This window comes from Leuciscus leuciscus, assembly GCF_965113295.1.
Source record: "Leuciscus leuciscus genome assembly, chromosome: 10".
In the NCBI taxonomy this organism is placed as follows: Eukaryota; Metazoa; Chordata; class Actinopteri; order Cypriniformes; family Leuciscidae; genus Leuciscus; species Leuciscus leuciscus.
Genome location: NC_138734.1, coordinates 8,019,681 through 8,042,102, shown reverse-complemented (window position 1 = coordinate 8,042,102; position 22,422 = coordinate 8,019,681). Strand labels below are relative to the sequence as shown.

Here is a 22,422-nt window from a genome sequence, read left to right as displayed (position 1 = left end):
CTTACTGATGCATGGCGGTTCTTTAATCCTTCTACACAAGATTTTACCTGGTCCAATAGAAGTTTATCTCTTAGATCTAGGATTGACTTTTTTCAAATTTCATCTTCTATCCTTAAATATGTAAAAGATGTTTCTCATGTCACTGCCCCCTTATCAGATCATAAATTAGTTGCAATAAAATTGAGTGACATCAATGATAACCCGAGAATGAGGGGTTATTGGAAACTTAATAATACCTTGTTACAAGACAAACAATTTAATAATAGTATCATCAATCTTACCAAATCATTATTTACCGGATCAACCAGAGATTATAAAAAAAACTGGGAGTTCTTTAAATATAAAGCTAGATATATTGCAGTTAAAAGAAGTAAGGAACTTAAAAATATTAAACATAAAACCGATTCAGAGTTGGTTAATAGACTTAATGTTTTAGCTAAAGATAAGATTACAGAAGAAGAAGATATGGAAATAAAAAAATTTAATCTGGAATTCGACAGAGCTTATTTAGAGATGGCCAAAGGTGCATATATTAGATCTCGAGCAAAATGGCTTGAGGAGGGGGAGAAGAATTCTAACCATTTTTTTGCCCTGGAAAAAAGAAACGGTCAGAGGAAAGCTCTTTCAGCGCTTAACATCGATGGAGTTACCTCTAAAGACCCTAAAGAAATATCAGAATTTGTTAGCAAATTTTACAGCAATCTTTATACATCTGAATTTAACTATGACAGCTGTGAAAAATTTATTAATACAATTAAACACCGTATACCAATTATTGATCGTGAGTTTAGTCGAATTTGTGACGCTGATTTGTCAATAGAGGAAATTAATCAAGCTCTGCACTCAATGAAAATAGGTAAATCCCCTGGTATTGACGGGCTTTCAGTAGAATTCTATCTTCACTTTTGGGAGTTTATTAAATTGCCTTTATTTCATATGTATAAGGAATGCATCAGTCAGGGAGAGATGACCTCTACAATGAAACAGGGAGTTATGTGCTAGATTAGTCTAATTTAATTCACTCAGACGGTCTCATACTTTTTCTTGATTTTCAAAAAGCTTTTGATTCCTTAGAACACAAATTTCTTTTTCGCACTCTAGAGTTATTTGGATTCGGTAAATCATTTATTGATACTGTAACCATGTTTTATAGAGATATTAACAGCTCAGTGATCGTTAACTTTGATACATCCAAAAGGTTTGACATCCATCGTGGAGTCAGACAGGGCTGTCCAATCTCCCCGTTTTTATTTCTTTTAGCCACTGAACTACTTTGTCTAAGGATTAACCAAAATGAAAGTTTGACAGGAATCTCTATATTTGATCGAGAGTTTAAAATTGCACAGTTAGCTGACGACACCACACTATTCTTGGAGGATAAAAAACAGTTACCTAATGCTCTGGAATTGGTGGAACAATTTTCTTGTGCTTCGGGTCTAAAACTTAATATTTCGAAATGATCTCAATTCATGATATAGATGAGACATCATTGGAGGGGATCCCTGTTAAAAACTGTGTAAAATATCTAGGTATCCATATCACTAAAAATCCAGTTACCAGACATCTTTTAAACTTTTCTGATAAAATGACAAAAACTAAAAACGTCTTTAACATCTGGCTTCAGAGAGATCTTTCATTATACGGTAGAGTCCTTTTATCTAAGGTGGAAGGGCTCTCTCGCTTTGTATACCCTGCTCTTTCTTTTTTTATCAATGATAAAGCTATAAGGGAAATTAACAAAATATTTTTGGATTTTATTTGGAAAAATAGGCCTCACAAATTGAAAAAAGAAGTACTCTCTAATTCCAGAGGTGAAGGTGGCCTTGACTTTTTAGATTTTGCTGATACTATAAACACCTTTAAAGTAAACTGGCTGAAAAGATGCCTTGTGAATCCAGTGTCGTTATGGTTTTTCATTCCTAATAATATCTTCAACAAACTCGGTGGCCTGTCTTTCCTATTAAAGTGTAACTTTTTACCTAGCAAGTTACCCATCTCCTTATCTAACTTTCATCAGCAATGCCTTCTCTTGTGGAAATTGTGTTTTGTCCATTGCTTTTCCCCCCACAAAGTTCTCCTTTGGAATAACGCGGATATAACCGTTAGAAATAAATCTCTCTTTTTCCCTAGATGGTTTAACAATAATTTTAATTGCATTCTATCTGTCTTTGATGATTCTGGTCATATTCTAACTTACAAGCAATTTTTTAATCACCATAACTTTCCAGTTCCACCAAAGGAATATAATACCTTGATAAAAGCTATCCCAGCAGGCTTAATTCAGCTAATTAAAAAACACCTTAACTTCAGTAAAGGTAATAGTGTTTATCCGGCTTTACGCTTGGGCGAGATAGATTTTTTAGATTGAAAATGCAACAACAGACATATTCGCTCAATTTTTCAAATGAAGAGAAAGGTTACTCCAAGGGGTAAATTCTATTGGGGATCCCTTGTAACAAATGTAATTTGGAGAAAGGCCTGGCTTTTGCCTAGTAAATTTTGTGTATCCAACAAAGTTAAGGAAATTCATTATAAAATCCTTCATAAAATCTATCCTGTTAACTTTTCCATTTCTAAATATTCTGATATTGATGAGACTTGCTCTTTTTGTGGTTTTGTTGAGGAAACCCATTTATTTTGTGAGTGTAATGTAACCAATCGATTTTGGGCTAATTTAAGTGCTTTTGTTTTTGGCCCTAAAAATGTGACCCACAGCTTCATTCTTAAAGAGATTATCTTTTATTATGAAAACCCAAAGCGGATGTCCCTTGAACATGTTGTTAATTTCCTTATCTTATATGCAAAATTCTTCATCCACAAGCAAAAATGGCTTAAGTCTCCTTTGAGCTTCCCTCTTTTTCTTGCTGACCTTAATTATTTTATTTCTTCCCTTAGACTTATAAATAACAAAAAAAGTGCAACATTTTTGATGCATTATGATGATTTATTCAAAGATATGACTTAAAGCTGCCGTCGGCAACATTTTTCTGATCATATTCAGTGAAATTGACACTATAATCCGACAGAACAACATAAATAAGGTGGTTTTAGAAAAAAACCCGAGCTTCTAACTCCACCTGGAGCGTGTTATTTGTTTTGCAAAAATCCAGCGCTCCCGCTTCATCAGGTCCAATCAGCGCAGGGGGGTGTGAGATCTGACTGTCAATCACAGGTCGTGCACACGCCGCAGATCCCCCCTCACTCGCGCACGTTAATATCACATGCACACGCCACGCCTGAAGTTCGCCTGGAGATTGCATGAAGTGTGATGGCGGAGAGAAAATCTACTAACAAGCTTCCAATTCCTCGGTTATTGCTATCTATGGATAGATTAGCCAGGGCAGCCTACCTCCGAGTCCATGGTGTTGATAGATGCTGAAGAGACGGACGCGTTCACAGAAAATCAGGTACACACGCACAGTGACGCACTGACGAGCACGACCTCGATGGGAGGGTGCTCGCTGGTAGTGGGGAGGGGCATGAGAGTTGTAAACATTCAAAATTTTGGCTAATCGACCCAATCTGCCCAATCTGCCAGACTTGCCGACGGCAGCTTTAACCTTGTTGTTATGCTTTTCTTTTCTTTTTCTTTTTTTGTATGTATAATTACATAATGTGCTTCATGCAAATCCAGGATATTTATGTATTTTTATTTATTTATTTATTTTTCTCCTCGTTTCATTGTTTGTTCATTGTAAGAGATACAACCTTGCTTCACTTCCCTGAGCTTGTAATTATGTGTAAGTTCTGCAAAAAAAAAAAAAAAAAAGAGTCGACGGACAGAAAAAAAAAGAAAAAAAAAATAGATTTGTTCACATGCAGTTGATTTATTTTTGTTTATTTGTACATTTTACTCATATTTAATGGAGCAAAGTCAGACGTGGACAGTAGTCAATCGATATATTGATCTCGTAATGTGCGTAAGACGTCGGTTACACAAATTTGCGTTTACATGGAGAAAATGAAAATGGCATCTTTGATGTTTTGATATTTTGAAATGTAATTTATTTTATCACAAAAAAAAAAAAAAAATGGTTTCATATTGAATCAAATTTTCTTTATAGCAAGTTAGCAACCCAGTAAGATGTTTATTCCTCTCCCACAGGAGTTCAGAGGTAAAATCACTATGATAGTCAAAGCACAATTTAGACATCAGAAGAAGTTCATAAAAATCCCAGAGGCTTGCTTTGATATATTTATAGCAGAAAGTAAGTAATGAAGTCGTTATTAATAATTATGTGTATATATTCATTACCGGTCAAAAGTTTTAGATCGGTACGATTTTTAATGTTTTTAAAAGAAGTCTCTTCTGCTCACCAAGGCTGCATTTATTTGATAAAAAAATAAATAAAAAACATTAATATTGTGAAATTATATGACAATGTAAAATTATTGTTTTCTATGTAATATATAGTAAAGTGTAATTCATTCCTGTGATCAAAGCTGAATTTTCAGCATCATTACTCCAGTCTTCAGTGTCTGATCCTTCAGAAATCATTCTAATATGATGATTTGATGCTCAAACATTCATTACCTATTATTTTCAATGTTGAAAACAGTCGTGTACAATTTTTTTTCTCAGAATTATTTGATGAATAGAAAGTTCAAAAGAACAGTATTTATTTAAAATAGAATATTTTCTAATATTATAAATGTCTTTACTGTAACGTTTGATCAATTTAACTCACCCTTGATGAATAAAATTATTGATTTGTTATTTATTTTCCCCCCAAAAATAAAATTTAAATTATTACAGACCCCAAACTTTTGAACGGTAGTGTTTAATGTTACAAAAGCTTTCCATTTCAGATAAATGCTGTTCTTTTGAACTTTCTTTTAAAAAAAAATCCTGAAATAAAAATGTAAAAAACTGTTTTCAACACTGATAATAACCAGAAATGTTTGGTGTGCATCAAATCATCATATTAGAATGTTTTCTGAAGGATCATGTGACACTGAAGACTGGAGTAATGATGCTGAAAATTCAGCGATCACAGGAATAAATTACACTATTACTGTATATTACACAGAAAATAACAGTTTCAAATTGTAATAATATTTCACAATATTATTATTATTATTTTTTAATTTTTTAATCAAATAAATGCAGCCTTGATTAGCAAAAGAGACTTAAAAAAAAAAAAACATTACAAATCTTACCAACCTAAAACATATATATATATATATATATTGCTATCCTTATGTGTCAAATTGTGAATAAAGCATTGCCTAAATTTGATAAAACTTTTGTTGTGCAGTGAAAGAGAAGTTCTCAATTCTGGAAGATCTTGCAGTTACAGTTACAGATGACACTGGCACAGAGGTGGATAAAGATGTGTTTCCTGATCTAATGACCACCAGTGGGTTGGTTTTTGTCATAAATTAATTGAATGTCATTGGTGAGTGATAACAGGAGCTATTGAATTATATCAAATCCCAATATCTGAATGAATGCTGGTAGTGTTTAATATGTACAGTATTTTAAATGTTGTAGCTAGTGTTGATGATGTGTGGATAAATGTATTCCAAATATGTCTATTAACCCTAGTTTGAACATTAACAGGACCTTCCACACCTCAATCTTCAGTCAGCTTGGATACAGATACACTGTCTCTAACTTCAAAAAGCAGTGAGGACAGTGACTGGTTTAGTCCAAAACGATTCAGGAAGGATGATAATGTGAGAGGCCAGAGATGTGAGTCCCAGTAGCCTTACACAGACATTGGGGGATTTACTTATCATATAGTAATTTTCCAGTTCAGGACCATCGTTCAGGGCATTTAAATATTCCTGCATTTTCTACTCTCTTATTACATGGCTCTGTGGAACATTTGATTCTGATTGGTCAATTGACCCTATTTACTTCGTTAGCGCACATTACTAGTCTTTTGGTGAACAGTTAATCTGTGCAAATATATATATATATATATATATATATATATATATATATATATATATATATATATATATATATATATATATATATATATATATATATATATATATTTTTTTTTTTTTTTTTTGTCATGGTAATTGAGAGATGGAGGGCAGGTGAGCTAAAGTAAAACCCCTTCATATTTTAAATTTTCAAGAACCCACCGCTTCATGTCCTGATCAGCCTGTCGGAGTTTATTCTGCTATAACAACTGGCTGGATGTATTTCATCCCTTACATAATTGGTTAATGTTCCTCTTTTTATCAGGGCGCAGAGGGAACTTTATCTCATTCTTTTTGGTTCTGTCCAAAACTCCATAGGTATTGGCAGGATATATTTTCTTGGTACTCTGCGGCATATAACCTGGATGTTTTGCCTGAAGTGGAATTGTCCATCTTTGGTTGCTCTGGCACAGTTTCATCTTTTCCTTATTATGTGCAATTGGCATTAATGCTGGGCATGATGGTGGCTAAGAGAATTATATTGAGGGAGTGGAAATCCACTGTTTCCCCATGTTTCCAGAGATGGCTTGCTAAAATAGCCTCTGTCATTCATCTTGAGAAAATGAGGTTTAATGAAGCAAAGTCTCTTAATAAGTTTTCTAAGATCTGGAGTCCATTCCTCCATCAGCTTAATAACAGTAGCATGTAATGGACTTTGACACATTTATAATACTGTGATTTTAATGCTGATTCTATCCCCTTTTGTATGTGTTTGATCTTTTTCCTTTGTAATTATTTTAGGCACTTATGTAATTTTTAATGTACTCTGGCCCTTTTTCTGTGTGGGTGGGTTGGTGGGTATGTTTTTTTTTTTTTCATTTGTATGTTGTTGTTGTTGTCATAAAACCAATAAAAATTAATATTGAAAAAAAAAAAATGTTCCTCTTTTTATAGTTGATAAAAGAAATTCTACACACAAGACCAGGTGGAGCAAATGTGCTGAAGGAGTGTGAAGATACAGGGACAATTAGCGATGACATGAGAAAACTGATGGTGAACATCTTGGTTGCACACATGATTGGGACAGAAGGGTAATTATCAAAATGTAATAGTCTTGGGTTATTTAATTTGTTAGTGATTATGATAGTATATAAATTGTGAACTATATTAGTTGGGTGCTACAAATTTTAAGTAATAAGCTGTTGATTGTTCTGAAAATAAGAGTAGTTTAGTTATATATTTTTAAACAATTCTCATCATTGTGAAGTAACATTGAGTGTTTCCATTTTTCAGGAGAGTCCCACATCGACTTACCAAACAGAACTATGGTTTGGGAATTATCACCTTGTTTCCCTCACTCAGAGATCCCCAAGGGAGGACTGGATATGTAAGTCATTATGTGAGATTAGAACATTCAGTATTTTTGTGATCATTTAGAAATGTCTTTCTAAGAAGTTGTCATTTTCGATGGAGGGTTACAATTTTGAGTTTTAATTTGTGTCATTTCATTAGGAACATTTTTATGATGGCCAAAAAAACACTGGGTTCTTGTCATGGCGCCTCAAAACAGTACAACGGGGGACAAAACCTTCTGCAAATAAGGATGATCCAAAAACAGAGGAAAAGGGAGGCCCTTTGCTTGACAGACAGCTGTGTCACCGTGAAGATCAGCTAGATAATGACCAAAGTTTAGAGGCTATCTCCTTGATGAATCATACAAGTGACCGTGAGGTCATCATGCAGAAGATGAGGACCACGTTTGAATACAGACAGCACCTTATCCATGATCCAGAGAAATCCACCACCATTCTCTCAGTTTTTCCTCCATTCCTGGATACTAAAGGATTGGTATGGATTTTGTCTTTCCTTTTTTTTGACCAAATTGAAATGCTAGTTTCAGAGAATTGTCAAATAGTCTGCTTTGTTGAAAACACATTTAGCTTGTTAAAGGGTTAGTTCACCCAAAAATGAAAATTCTGTCAGTAATTACTCACCCTCATGTTGTTCCAACCGCGTAAGACCTTCGTTCATCTTCGGAACACAAATTAAGATATTTTTTGATGAAATCTGAGAGCTGATCACTTCTCCATAGACTGCTAGGTGGCCCAAACTTGCTGGCCCAGAAAGAAGGAAATTAATAGTGGAATAAAGTCGTTATTTTTGTTTGTTTTTGCGCACAAAAAGTATTCTCGTCGCTTGATATACTTAAGATTGAGCCACTGTAGTCACTTGGACTATATTAACGATCTCTTTAATAACTTTTCTGGGCCAGCAAGTTTGGGCCACCTAGCAGCCTATGGAGAGTGACCCAGCACTCAGATTTCATAAAAAAATATCTTAATTTGTGTTCCGAAGATGAACGAAGGTCTTACGGGGTTGGAACAACATGAGGGTGAGTAATTACTGACAGAATTTTCATTTTTGGGTGAACTAACCCTTTAAGAAATGTAATATTTTATGGTAATTTCTTTACATGTTTTCTGCAAACTGCTTCAGATTCTTCAGGACTTCACGCTCCTCTTTGGGTCAGAATCTGCTTCCAGACTTTTTGAAAGGTGGCCAACGGTCTTCAAAGCAAAGGTTATCAGGCTAGCAGAAACCTTGACTTCCACTCCACTGCTGAAAAGATTACTGTCATCTGCCAAAGAGAAAAGGGAGGAACAGGATTCCCCAGGTAGAGTTGTACAGAACTAACTTGCAATGGTTTAAAATCTGCTTAACTTAGTTATTGTAGTGTAGACATTTCACATATGTTTTGTGTTTTTCAGAATGGGACAGTGACCTATCATCCTTCCTTCTACTTCTGCATCTCTTGTCACCCCAGGCTTCAGGAAGAAAAAAACCCCACAAGATCAGTATTTCTCAGGCTGTTGACCACGTGGTGGTATTTCAAAAAGCAGGTTATTGGTGACAAAATACAAGGGCTATAAGCGTTATACTTAGATTTGCTCCGTTAATTTCTCCATCTTATAATTCACTATTAGATGAACTGTAAATGGGGGTAAATATAGTAAGTTATCTAAATGTAAATGATCTAAACCAGAGATGTTCACAAGTCTTTAAGCTTAAGTCCGAGTCTCGTCTCAAGTCATTTCATGGCTTACAAAAATAAAAAAATAAATGTCATGCTTAAAAATCACCTTTAACAGCTAGTTGGTGCATATACTGTTTTCTTCTGGAGTGTCTCTTGTTCTGTACAATGTTCAATCAAGCTAAAAAGACTAAAATTGATGCTAACTGATAAACCTGCACTTGTTTGTCATTACTATTAATCAAATTTGTGTTTTTGTTTGTTTGTTTTCTTCATTCAGGCATGCCGGAGTATACAGGAACATCTTGAGGCGGAAGAGAATCGTCAACCATACATTCTTGCCACAGGGAGCAGCAAGGAAGCTATCAGTCAGTTCTTCATTGTGGTTGATAAAAAGCTCATCCCGTGTCAAGAATCCTCTTCACTTGCAGCAATTGATGAACTCAAGGTCCATTTTGTTTTCAGCATCAGTTATGATCTTCCACTCAAAAATATGTACACTTTTCTCCAGACTACAATCTACGGAATTGATGTTGGCACCACAAGTGAGAGCCCAAGGGTAAAGGAGCTCAGAGCTAAGTTATTGAATGATGTTTAGATGCTACATCTGTAAAACGCTGCTTGCTACAACAGTAAAATTAATTCGGCACCTTAAACTTGTACATGGTTTGTATCCTGGCAAGAAATTTGAGCTGGTTTGTGCTCAGGATGGTTGTTGCTTGCAATTTAAAAGTTATGCAGGTTTTAAAAAACATTTAACTAGATTTCATTTTAGTGGTGTAGCATCAAGCAGTGAGAATATATCACTACAAAATCAACAAGCTCCAAATCCCGGTGAAGCAGCATCACTTGTTGTGTCTAACACAGAGCAAAGGTCAGATAATGATGCAAGTTTGCATGAATGTTCTTCTGTTTCAAGGGATTGTTCCAAAGAAATGTGTGCATCCATAATAGATAAATTGCAGGGTAACGGTGTTGCAAAGAGTGTTATGTCAGTTGTTGAAAGCATGGAGGATTTTGTCACTGATTTCCATACAAGTTTAAGGGAAAACATTTTAAATGTTGTGCCTGTTGACAGCACAAGTAGAAGTTCAGTTGAAGATCTTTTTAATAGTTTTCATAATCCATTCTCCGATTTTAATACCGATACAAAATGGAGAAAATATTTCAGTGAGAAATGGGGGGTTGTTGAACCTACTGAAATACACTTAGGTGTCAGATACGATACAAGAAAGAATAAGATCTCTGGAATGTATGAACAGATTCCAGTTAATGACACTTTCATATACACTCACCTAAAGGATTATTAGGAACACCATACTAATACTGTGTTTGACCCCCTTTCGCCTTCAGAACTGCCTTAATTCTACGTGGCATTGATTCAACAAGGTGCTGAAAGCATTCTTTAAAAATGTTGGCCCATATTGATAGGATAGCATCTTGCAGTTGATGGAGATTTGTGGGATGCACATCCAGGGCACGAAGCTCCCGTTCCACCACATCCCAAAGATGCTCTATTGGGTTGAGATCTGGTGACTGTGGGGTGGTGACCATTTTAGTACAGTGAACTCATTGTCATGTTCAAGACACCAATTTGAAATGATTCGAGCTTTGTGACATGGTGCATTATCCTGCTGGAAGTAGCCATCAGAGGATGGGTACATGGTGGTCATAAAGGGATGGACATGGTCAGAAACAATGCTCAGGTAGGCCGTGGCATTTAAACGATGCCCAATTGGCACTAAGGGGCCTAAAGTGTGCCAAGAAAACATCCCCCACACCATTACACCACCACCAGCAGCCTGCACAGTGGTAACAAGGCATGATGGATCCATGTTCTCATTCTGTTTACGCAAAATTCTGACTCTACCATCTGAATGTCTCAACAGAAATCGAGACTCATCAGACCAGGCAACATTTTTCCAGTCTTCAACTGTCCAATTTTGGTGAGCTCGTGCAAATTGTAGCCTCTTTTTCCTATTTGTAGTGGAGATGAGTGGTACCCGGTCGGGTCTTCTGCTGTTGTAGCCCCTCCGCCTCAAGGTTGTGCGTGTTGTGGCTTCACAAATGCTTTGCTGCATACCTCGGTTGTAACGAGTGGTTATTTCAGTCAAAGTTGCTCTTCTATCAGCTTGAATCAGTCAGCCCATTCTCCTCTGACCTCTAGCATCAACAAGGCATTTTCGCCCACAGGACTGCCGCATACTGGATGTTTTTCCCTTTTCACACCATTCTTTGTAAACCCTAGAAATGGTTGTGCATGAAAATCCCAGTAACTGAGCAGATTGTGAAATACTCAGACCGGCCCGTCTGGCACCAACAACCATGCCACGCTCAAAATTGCTTAAATCACCTTTCTTTCCCATTCTGACATTCAGTTTGGAGTTCAGGAGATTGTCTTGACCAGGACCACACCCCTAAATGCATTGAAGCAACTGCCATGTGATTGGTTGATTAGATAATTGCATTAATGAGAAATTGAACAGATGTTCCTAATAATCCTTTAGGTGAGTGTATATCCCTCTTCTGAAGACTCTTGAATTCATTTTTAGGAATAATGAGGTGTGTAATCTTATTCAAGAGAAACGGCAAAGTGACACGTATCGAGATTTGTGTGACGGACAGTATTACAAAAACCATCCTTTGTACTCCATCCATAGCAATGCCCTTCAGATCCAAATTTACTACGATGATTTCGAAACGGCAAACCCATTAGGATCTCAACATGGGATTCATAAACTTGGCTGTTTATATTTTGTGCTTCGTAACCTGCCAGCACACATACATTCTTCCTTAATGAACATACATCTAATTTCTTTGTTCCATTCTGAGGATGGAAAAAAGTATGGCATGGACAAAATACTTGGCCCATTGGTTGATGATGTGAAAATACTTGAGCAGGAGGGAATGAAGGTGTCATTTTCTGAGGAGCCCATCTTTGGTACTATTGAGCAATTTACCGGCGATAACCTTGGTCTAAATGGTATTCTTGGTTACGTTGAATCTTTTTCTGCGAAACATTACTGCAGACTGTGCCTCACTGACAAGGTGTTAGCACAGGAAGTATTTAGTGAGGATGATCCGCGGGTGATATTGCATAGCAGAAACCTAAATGAGGAACATTATAAGTATCTAGCTGACAACCCTAATGAAAACTCCTGTTATGGTATTAAAAGAAATTCTGTACTCAATACCTTGACTTACTTTAATGTATCAGAGAACTTTGTGCTGGATATTATGCATGATATCCTGGAGGGAGTTGCACAGTATGAAGTGAAACTGCTTTTTGAATACATGAGTTGCAATCTAATCCTCAAAGATTGTATGCCTTCAACTATGGCTATTTGGACAAAAATAATCGCCCAACCAAGGTTAACCTTCAACAAGCTGGAAACAGCATTGGACTCAACGCAAGTCAGACATTGTGTCTCATTAGGAACATCCCTCTCATATTTGGAGATGTAGTCCCAGAAGGGGATAAGCACTGGCATTTGATGTTGCTCCTCTTACATATTGTTAACATTATATTTTCTCCTTGCATCTCTGAAGGAATGACAATATTTTTGAAGCATCTGATAGTGGAGCATCATCGATTGTTCAAGGAGTTGGACCCTTCTAGGAATCTGATTCCAAAGCACCACCTTATGATTCACTACCCTGAATGCATCAGGCAAATTGGCCCATTAACTCATGTATGGATGGACTATGAGGTATGAAGCAAAACACAGGTTTTTTAAGAAAAATCAAAAAAAATTCAAAAACCTGACCAAATCACTTGCCAAAAAACACCAGCTAGCCATTGCCTATCACTGGGAGCACTGTACTATCAAAGGTATTGAGTCTGGCCCTGTTTCAAAAGAATTGTTGTCCGACCTTGAAAACGGTGATTTTATTTCTGAGCAGCTCCACATTGATCTCTCAAGTGAATTAACGGTCACACCGTGGGTTAAGTGTCATGGTACGGAGTATCGTAGTGGTCTTGTTGTGTGCTTAGACTTGGTTGATGATGCACCTGTCTTTGGAAAAATTGTTAACATTTTTATTATGGATGGATTTTTTTTTTTGGGCATCATGTATGGAATCAGAGTTTGTTGAACATCTTCATGCTTTCAGTGTTTTTGCACAAGAGAACAGTCTTGTGCTCAAAAAACCTGACGAATTGTTTTACCACAAGCCGTTTGATTTACAAATGTCCTATGGAAATGACCGTCTATTTTACATCGTTTTGGACTGTTATTTGTAAAAAAATAAATAAAAATAATTCATGTAATTTAAAGTACTGGCTAGATGTATTGGTGCTCTGTGCTGGAATAAAGTTTTGAAAGAGTAATACAGAGTGATGTGTTTATTTCAAAGTGAATTTATTCTTTTCAGATTAAATAATTGTTAAGTTTATTTTACAGTTCTTTAAAGTAGGTAATGCAAAACCCTAATAAGAAAAACTGGTAACTCCTTTAGTGTTGTTTTTTATTTGTAAATAGGTGTTCCATCAACACCAGGATGGTGTCAAATGTGACTCCTATAAGGTTGAGAAGATTGTCATCTCCATTTTTTTAAAGTGTTAGGTCAACACCAGAACAGTGTAGAATTTTAACTCTGCCAGTGTTTGCTACAAAGCTGCACCCAGCTCTGTAACAGTGTTGTTGTTATCTGCATTGGTGTTAAAATTTTACTCTCTTAGTGTTCATATTGTTACACTGTGTCGGTGTTGCGAGAGGCAACACTTTTGAAAGTGTTGAACTAACACTTTGTGGGTGGTTCCCATATATACACTTTCAAAGTGTTGAAATTAACTCTATTGGTGTTGATTTCCGGATTTCAAATTTACTGTGATCAAATTATGTACTACATATTACAGCATTGTTTCAATACAAGACATACCAATGGACTCGCGCACCTTTCTGTCTTCTTTGGGCACCAGATGTTCCTTCCTCACCCGAAACAAAGGACTTATTCGATTAGCTTGCGTTGATATAGGACTGGTCTTCCTTCTCTGCTGTAAAATAAGAAAGTCTCGACTTACTCTATGTGCAATAACTATTGTTCTTGAAACATAAATTAAGACAGTTATAAATAAGTTAATTTACCATACGATTCAGGAGAGAACATTTGATGAGTAAATACTGATTGCAATATTCAAAAAAATAAATAAGCAAACTTAAGAACAATTCAAATTCCCTAACATAGGGGTTTATATAAACTGATATTCTAATATAAGTAAGAAGAATTTAATAGCAGGGACTGTATCAATTTTCTTTAAGGATTTACAAAATAAAAGAAAAGTCATTTTTTAATGCATTCACATTTGGAAGAGATTTTGTGAAACGACATTTGTGGATATAGAATTTAACAAACAGTATAATATTATTTATCAAATATTCTACTTTTTTATTTTTCATTAAAAGTCCATATTTGATCCCATTCCAGGAAAAAAAATCTGATCGTGACGTAACTCTTTGATAGTGAGAAAGTTAACCTGCGCATGCGCGGCCCCGCCCACTAAATCCAGCGGGGTGAAGCTGGAGCTCCAGCGAGGGGAGGAGCTGGAGCTCTAGCTCCTCCCATTTGGCACTGCATCGAGTACCAAAATATATATATATATTTTATGGCAAAAGAGAGCAAGCAAGCCTTGTGTTGTTCCCTGCCCACGTTATATCACGGGTGGGGAGGACACACATTTCAGCTTTGTGTTGCTTGTTTGGGAGTGGAGCATGCCAACAGTCAGTTCTCGAGGGGGCTGACTGTGAGCATTGTGAGGAGCTGTCCGTGAGGACGCTCCGCTCCCGCCGGCCATTCCTCGAGGAGGACGGTTCGGTGCGCGCTCCCCGAGGCGCGGGTCCCGCTGCTGCCGAGGCACGGCGTCGACGCGCATCTTGGGGATCGCAAATGGATCGAACAGCGGGGTTTGAGACGGCCCCCGCCCTATCTCTGCCTTTAAACGCTCTGCGGTTTCTCCTCCCCGGGATGAGGCACTCATGCTGCGATTTCCAGTTCCGAGGAATTGGTATCGTTAGTGTTTTTGTTAAGAGAACAAAACAATTAAAAATATAAAGAATAAAGCAGATGTTTATGAATTTTCAATAAATAAATAAACAAGTCAGCTCATAACTCTGTTGAATAAAGAGGAGCTTTTAAAAGGAGGTTTTATCTAGTGCTGTTGCTAAGTTAAATATTACTGGCCAGCCGGTTATTATGAGAGTGAAAATATAAGTAAAACTCTATATCTCAGCCTCCTCGTCGGGCAATGCCGTTTTTTCCCTATCTCCACACTGAGGAGTCGAGATCGTGGAATAAACCGGTTTCTATTTATGTGTTTAGTCCCCAAACTTCTACTATAGTAATGTTATGGGTTATGTTAAGCACTAAATGGTTTAGCTCCCCAGTACTTGAGCGAGCTCTTAACGCATTATAGTCCTTCACGTCTATTGCGATCTCAAAATACCGGCCAGTTAACCAAAATACAATAAAATATATCCAATAAAATATATATTTTAAAGTTAAATAACCAAAATACTATGTTTGATAGTTATACTTATAATTTTGTTTCTATTACATGCAGTTCTAACTTGAGCTCTTACTGTACGTTCACACCGCCGCCGACTTGAGCTTCCAAAGTTACCGGAAGTCATTCATTTTCAATGGAAGCTGGCTTCTCTCTTCTCTCAGCTGAAAGGAGCGGCAAATCCATTGGCGTCGCGTTTTGGGCGTTTTGAGCGTCAATCAAAAAGTTGAAAGTAGCTCAACTTTATGGTAATGAGCTATGACACGGTTCAGCGGCAAGCAGCGGCAAAACGCCAGAAACCAATCAGAATATAGACGTCCTTCGCTTAAAAATAAATAGGATTATTTGAGACTTTCATCGATTTAAGTAAACAATGCGAATTATTTCAACCCCCTTAAAAGGGGGAATTATAGTTGTTCCTCAATTGTACATATTTATTTTCTAGATAGATTAATGAAGGGATTGTTGACCTCATCCCTTGCTTGTTCTGACCAGTTAGGTTCTCTGTCTCGGTGACTTAGTCCTTATACTTGTTCTTAGAACTAATTCTCTCTTCTATTACTGTTCTGTTCTTTTTCTTCTCTTTATTCTTCTATGTCCTTATCTGTTATTTCTTTAAATTGTAGAGGGCTACGAAACATTCTTAAGCGTAAAGCAGTCTTTCTGTATCTTAAAAGTCTCAACACAGATCTTTGTTTTTTACAAGAATCTCATTCAACTTTGCAAGATGTCAATTTATGGAGATCACAATGGGGTTTGGAAATGTGGATGTCTCATGGAAATGAATACTCTGCCGGAGTTTGTATTTTAAAAAATAATTTTGGTGGAAAGATTCTGGCTACTGATTGTGACATCAATGGTCACTACATTATACTAGCTTTTCAGTTTGCAAATATGACTTGTATTACTGCTAATGTCTATGGATATAATTCACCAAAAGATAATACGTTTTTTTTTAATAAATTAGAAATGCGTATATGTCATATGTTATCTAAATTTTCAAATTCTTCCTTAATATTCGGTGGTGATTTTAATGTTGTTTTGAATTGTACCTTGGATAGAATTGCGATTTCCAGTTCGCAATTCCCCCCCCCCAAATCTACTAATACTAATTCTGAGTATTTATTATCCTTTATGCAAAAAATTTCTGTTGTTGATGTGTGGCGAGAAACCCATCCCTTGCAAAAAGTATTCACATGGAACAATAATTCCCTTTCTAGACAATCCCGACTTGATTTTTGGTTGACCTCAGCAGAGTTATCAAATATAAAGACTGATATACTTCCCTCACCATTTTCTGACCATAAGGCCATTTCTATCTGTATTCCATTTGTATCCGCTCCCTCACTGAGTAAAAGATCCTCATATTGGAAACTTAACACCTCAATTCTTCAACACAACGAAGTTCTCACTAAGATTAATAACTTAATTTCCTTTGATTGGCATAAAGCTAATAAAGAGAATATGTTTTGCATTAATTGGGAACTTCTTAAATACGAAATTGGGAAGTATTGTCGGAAATATAGTAGTTCGTTAGCAAAATTAAGAAAAAGTAATGAAAACCAGATTATGGCTAGAATTTCGGCATTATCATGTAAAAATTTAGATCTTACAGACTCAGAAAAAATTGAGCTTGTTGATCAAAAACATAATTTAGAGGATGTATATAAACGGAAGGCTGAAGGCGCCTTCATCAGATCTCGACGGAATTGGCTAGAGGAGGGTGAGCAGAATTCTGCCTATTTCCTGCTCAGCTCAGCTACCGTTCGGACGCTCTTGCTTACTGCTCCGCGCTTTGCTCTATCGCTTTTTATATTTTATCTTCTATATTTTTATATTTTAGCTCCTTTTATCACCTAATTTTAACTTCAGCAAATCAGCACAGTGCTCAAACGACAAAGTTTGGATTACCACAAAAACGCAGAATTCTTCTACCCGACCAGCTTACATTCCGGGGAAAGAAAAACACAGCTGCCTACAAGGATAAGAGAGAAAATGCCTCTTCTGGAATCTACTTGCTGCACTAACTGCCACAGACTTTTACAAAGGATTGCAGTTCTTGAAACAAAGTTATTTACGGGAACACCAAACCAGACGGAACACACAACAGAGCTTCGTCATGGACACCCTCAGCATATAGCCGGTGAGTCCCATGAAACTAGTGCTCCTCGACAGGTAGAGAAACAAGCCGATCGACTTACAAATCGATGGCACAAACAGGGAGCGAGACCCAAAGGCACTCGAGACATCAGATTGTCACGAGCCCCACATATTACCGCAGTAGCATCCTCTACCCCAGATACAGCTCTGACAAAGATTGCAAACACTGGTCTCCAACCAACACCTATACATCTTGAGAACAGATTTGAAGTACTAATGAATGTAAATGAGGAATCCCCAAACATGATGAATATGATCGAACACAGACTGTATCAGCCAGTGGCTAACACTGATGCTAACTGGCGCTCAAGGTCGAGCAGACAGCGGCACTCAGCTCAGAGCGCAGCCGAGCCCAGGACTCTGATAGTGGGGGACTCCATAATCAGAAACATTAGCAGCAGGGATACAACTACATGCTGCCTTCCACAAGCTACAACTTCTGATATAAACAGGGAACTTCAGAACATTCTAATGAAACATAAGACTGCAAATCGACTCATAATTCATGTGGGGAAGAATGATATTCATAAAGAGCAGTCAGAACTCCTTAAGAAGGATTTCAATGAACTTTTTGAAACACTTAAAAGACTGAAAGTTCAAACATTCATCAGTGGACCACTCCCAGCAAGAGGAACAAACAGGTTTTCACGGCTGCTTGGGATTAATACATGGCTGCAAAAAACCTGCAATATAAAAGGAGTAAACTTCATTGAAAACTTCAATCTTTTCTGGAGTCAGAGACAACTATTTCATCGGGGTGGCCATCACCCAAACAAACTTGGTTCAAGAGTGTTAAAGGACAATATCGACTTCTCCCTCAATCATCCTTCTGCAGTGTGTGTCAATCTGAACGACACACACACACCTGGAAACAGTATGAATGAACACGGGACTTCACTTCAGCAGCAAAATGGACATGCGGTTGACATATCACACAAGGACAATGATAACACCACTGAGCCACAACAACCTCTGCTCACGGACACAATCTCAGCTGAGCCCTGCCCACAGAGCTCACCACAGACAGACATATTAGAACTGCTCGAAGATTCAACACCCAAGGACGATTTCCTGGAAAACAGCCAGGGAAGCCAGGACAGCATATCCCAGCCTCCGATAACACCAGAGCAACAGCCCCTTTCACCAGATACTTTCTCACTCTCGCCAGCAACTCCACTTTTGTGCTTCTCACAGAAAATGGAAGAATTGGTGCATGCTGGAACCAGACTATCCCACTCTTTTGCTGCAAGCCCCCAGATACCAACCAAAAAACGTCAGGCACCTCAAACACCGAAGCCTGTGCGCCGAGCTCGCCCGCCCCCTCCTTCTGTGAGAGCTCTTCGGCCTCTTCGGCCAAAACGCCAGGGCCCACACCCTCCTCCATCTGCTCGAGGTGAACCAAAAACAACTGATACCAGCTCTCAGTGATATGTGTCGGGTTCCTGCTATGATAACAGTAACTTTCTCAAATGTTTACAGAACAAGCGGGAACCCAGTGTGCCTGTATCTTTCTCTATTGCTGTTCTATTACAAGATAGAAAGTCTAAGGCCTTCAATAGCCGTACAGCAAACCCAACTAATCTGGTGCCTATTACATGTCAAACTAAGATTGCTGTGGGGACAAAATGTAAGACTGTTAAGTTAGCAATTTTAAACATTCGCTCACTCAAAAATAAATCACTTCTAGTCAACGACTTAATAACCACAAACAACCTGGACTTTATGTTTCTAAATGAAACCTGGCTAGAAGACAGCTGCAGTGCAACAATCCTCAATGAAACAGCCCCTCCTAACTTTACTTTTATGAGTGTCTGCAGAGCTGTTAAGAGAGGTGGGGGTCTAGCTGCTCTTTTTAAAGATATCTATCAATGTAAGCAAATATCATTTGGGAATTACCCATCTTTCGAATATCTGGGTATTGTGTTAAAAGGTGCTCCTCGCATTTTACTTATCATTATTTACAGGCCTCCAAAATATTCTCCAGCCTTTGCTGAGGACTTTACAGAACTGTTATCAACAATTACCTCAGAGTTTGACTGTTTTGCCATTGCTGGAGATTTTAACATTCACATAGATAATGCAGAAAACAATATGGCAAAAGAAATCAAAACTGTTTTAAAAACTTTTGATCTGACTCAGCATGTACATGGACCCACACACAATCATGGACACACTCTAGATTTACTTATCAGTAAGGGTCTAAACATTTCATCGATTGTTATTAAGGATGTAGCACTGTCTGATCATTTCTGTATTTTCTTTGATATATTGATCTCTCCTGCCACTGAAGCTAGATCTGAGTCTGTCAAGAAGAGATGCTTAAATGAGAACACTAGTGTACTATTTATGAAGGCTATATCTTTAACACCAAGCATATCTGCTGACTCTGTTGATTTTCCCCTTGATTCTTTTAACTCAAAAGTTAAAAATATAATTGATGATATTGCTCCTGTTAAAGTCAGGAAGAAGAGTGGCAGATAGGGCTGTGACGGTATGGGATTTTTTCTTACCGCGGTAAAGAAGCAACAAATCTCGCGGTTTGGCGGTTAACCGACCCCCCACCCACCCCCCCCCCAAAAAAAAAAAATTTAAAAAAAAAAAATCACCCGCGGCCGCGTCACACACTGCAGACGCGATCAAGAACGCATGTAGCTTGTAAATGACAATGGAAATGAATAACATAAAGCAGTATTCTTTATTAACAAATAAACAAATTAACATTTAATTAAATTGTAAATATTAATAATTAACTATTAATTAAGGCCGGCGACACACTGGCTGCATGGTGTGAGTGTGGCGTTTCTGTTGCGTGTCAGCTGCGTGGCTTTTTTTATGTCTTTGCACACCAGAAACAGCGCTGCTGCTGCTAGGTGACATATAAGCCTCATTGGTGATATATTCGACATATGGGGAGAGAGTTGTGGAAGGCCTATACTTAATGTTAAACATAAATATATAACAGCAAAGACAGCGTCGGCAGTATTGATGGCAAAATAGGCTACAGAATATTTCGTTCTGTATTGACAGGTGCAATATTTGAAAATCGATCATATTTTTTTTAATTACATTTAGGCTATATCTGCATTTATGTCAAAACCTAAACTTTCAAACATCAAAATGTAATGTATTAATATGTATTCATGTCAAAATGACATACAAACATTTTTTTCCTATTCTATTTTGCCAGGAAACGCTTCCAACAGGCTTGCGTGAAAAATAGGCGTCGGTTCTATTTCTAGCATGCACGCTTTTTTCCGCGCGCCTCGTGCCGCAACTGAGACGCGCGTCTCACGCAGGCAGTGTGCGAGCTCTAACCTGCTAACATGGGAGCCGAAATAAAAACGGACACGCCACGCAGCCAGTGTGTCGCCGACCTAAGGTAGGTGTGCTGCACTTAAGTCCAGCAAACGCCACAGGATGGTTAATTTTTCTAAGATGTGGTCTTAAGTTAGTTGTATTTCCTCGCGAGACGGATACTTTTGTGCGACAAATATGGCATATTGCCTTGTCCAAATTCACCGGGTTCCCCTTAATTGTCACCTGCCTCAAAGGCGACACAGTATTTGGCTTAGACACTATATTCGTGGCTATTTTTTGAATAATGTCATTCGGCTAGCGCCGTCAACTGTTATTGCCTATAACAGTTACCACATAAGAGATCGCTACTTGCAATTAAAATCTAACTCCAACTGTTTACGTTATGCTTGTCTTTTATGCCTGTGTTTGTTTGTATTTAATTGAACATTATCTGTAAACATCACAAGTACTGAAACCTAGCAGTTAATTAATAATAATCAGAAACACACAAAAAAATAAATCCCCCATATGTTTAACGGACTGTCCCTCCCTTGCGCAGGAAGCGGTTTTTTTTCTCCAGAAGCACTTGAACATGGGACTCGCAGAATACAGTAAATTATAAGCAAATATTAATGTGTTTATAGTTCATATCACACACCATATGCACTCCTGTAACTTTCAAAAAAAAAAAAAAAAAAAAGTGCGGTGATGACCTCACACCGCGGTAGGCATCTCATTAACGCGATATTGCGGTGATGCGGTTATCGTCACACCCCTAGTGGCAGACAAAAAGCACCTTGGAGAAACTCAACAGCAGTGCAAAATATGAAAAGAAAATGCAGAAAAGCAGAGCGCATGTGGCGGAAGACAAAACTTGTAGTCCATTATAACATCTACAAAGACAGCCTTCATGCTTTCAATATGGAACTAGGCAAAGCTAGACAGACTTTCTTCTCAAATGTTATAAACAGCAATTTAAACAACACACGCACTCTTTTTGCTACTGTAGAGAGACTGACAAACCCCCCAAGCCAGATTCCCAGTGAAATGCTCTCAAACAGCAAGTGCAGTGAGTTTGCTTCTTACTTCTCTGAGAAAATCAATAATATTAGAAAGGTGATCAGCACATCCTTGAGTTGCACTGAGGTCAGACAGATCAGACCACCTGAGAAAGTAGTTACTATGTCTGACTTCAAAGAAATTGATGGCAAAATTTTGGAAGAAACCGTACAACACCTCAAAACATCAACATGCGCTCTTGACACACTTCCCACATCTTTTTTCAAAAGTGTGCTAAACAGTTTAGAAGCAGATCTTCTAGAAGTGGTAAATGCCTCACTTCTCTCTGGGAGTTTTCCAAACTGCCTTAAAACTGCAGTTGTCAAGCCCCTCCTGAAAAAGAGCAATCTGGATAAGACCATATTAAGCAACTATAGACCGATCTCAAATCTTCCTTTCATAGGCAAGATCATAGAAAAAGTTGTCTTCAATCAGCTGAACAAATTCTTAAGCTCGAATGGATACTTTGACAATTTTCTATCTGGTTTCCGACCGC

The 22,422-nt window shown here is 37.6% G+C and overlaps 1 long non-coding RNA gene across 1 annotated transcript; it reads left to right on the top strand.

The window, feature by feature from the left end:
* The first annotated feature begins 7,169 nt into the window (after positions 1-7,169).
* LOC309508648 lies at positions 7,170-9,347 on the top strand. The gene is made up of 3 exons (XR_014209639.1): positions 7,170-7,264; positions 8,374-8,457; positions 9,189-9,347. It is a non-coding gene; the product is annotated as an uncharacterized lncRNA (long non-coding RNA).
* Positions 9,348-22,422: the final 13,075 nt, after the last annotated feature.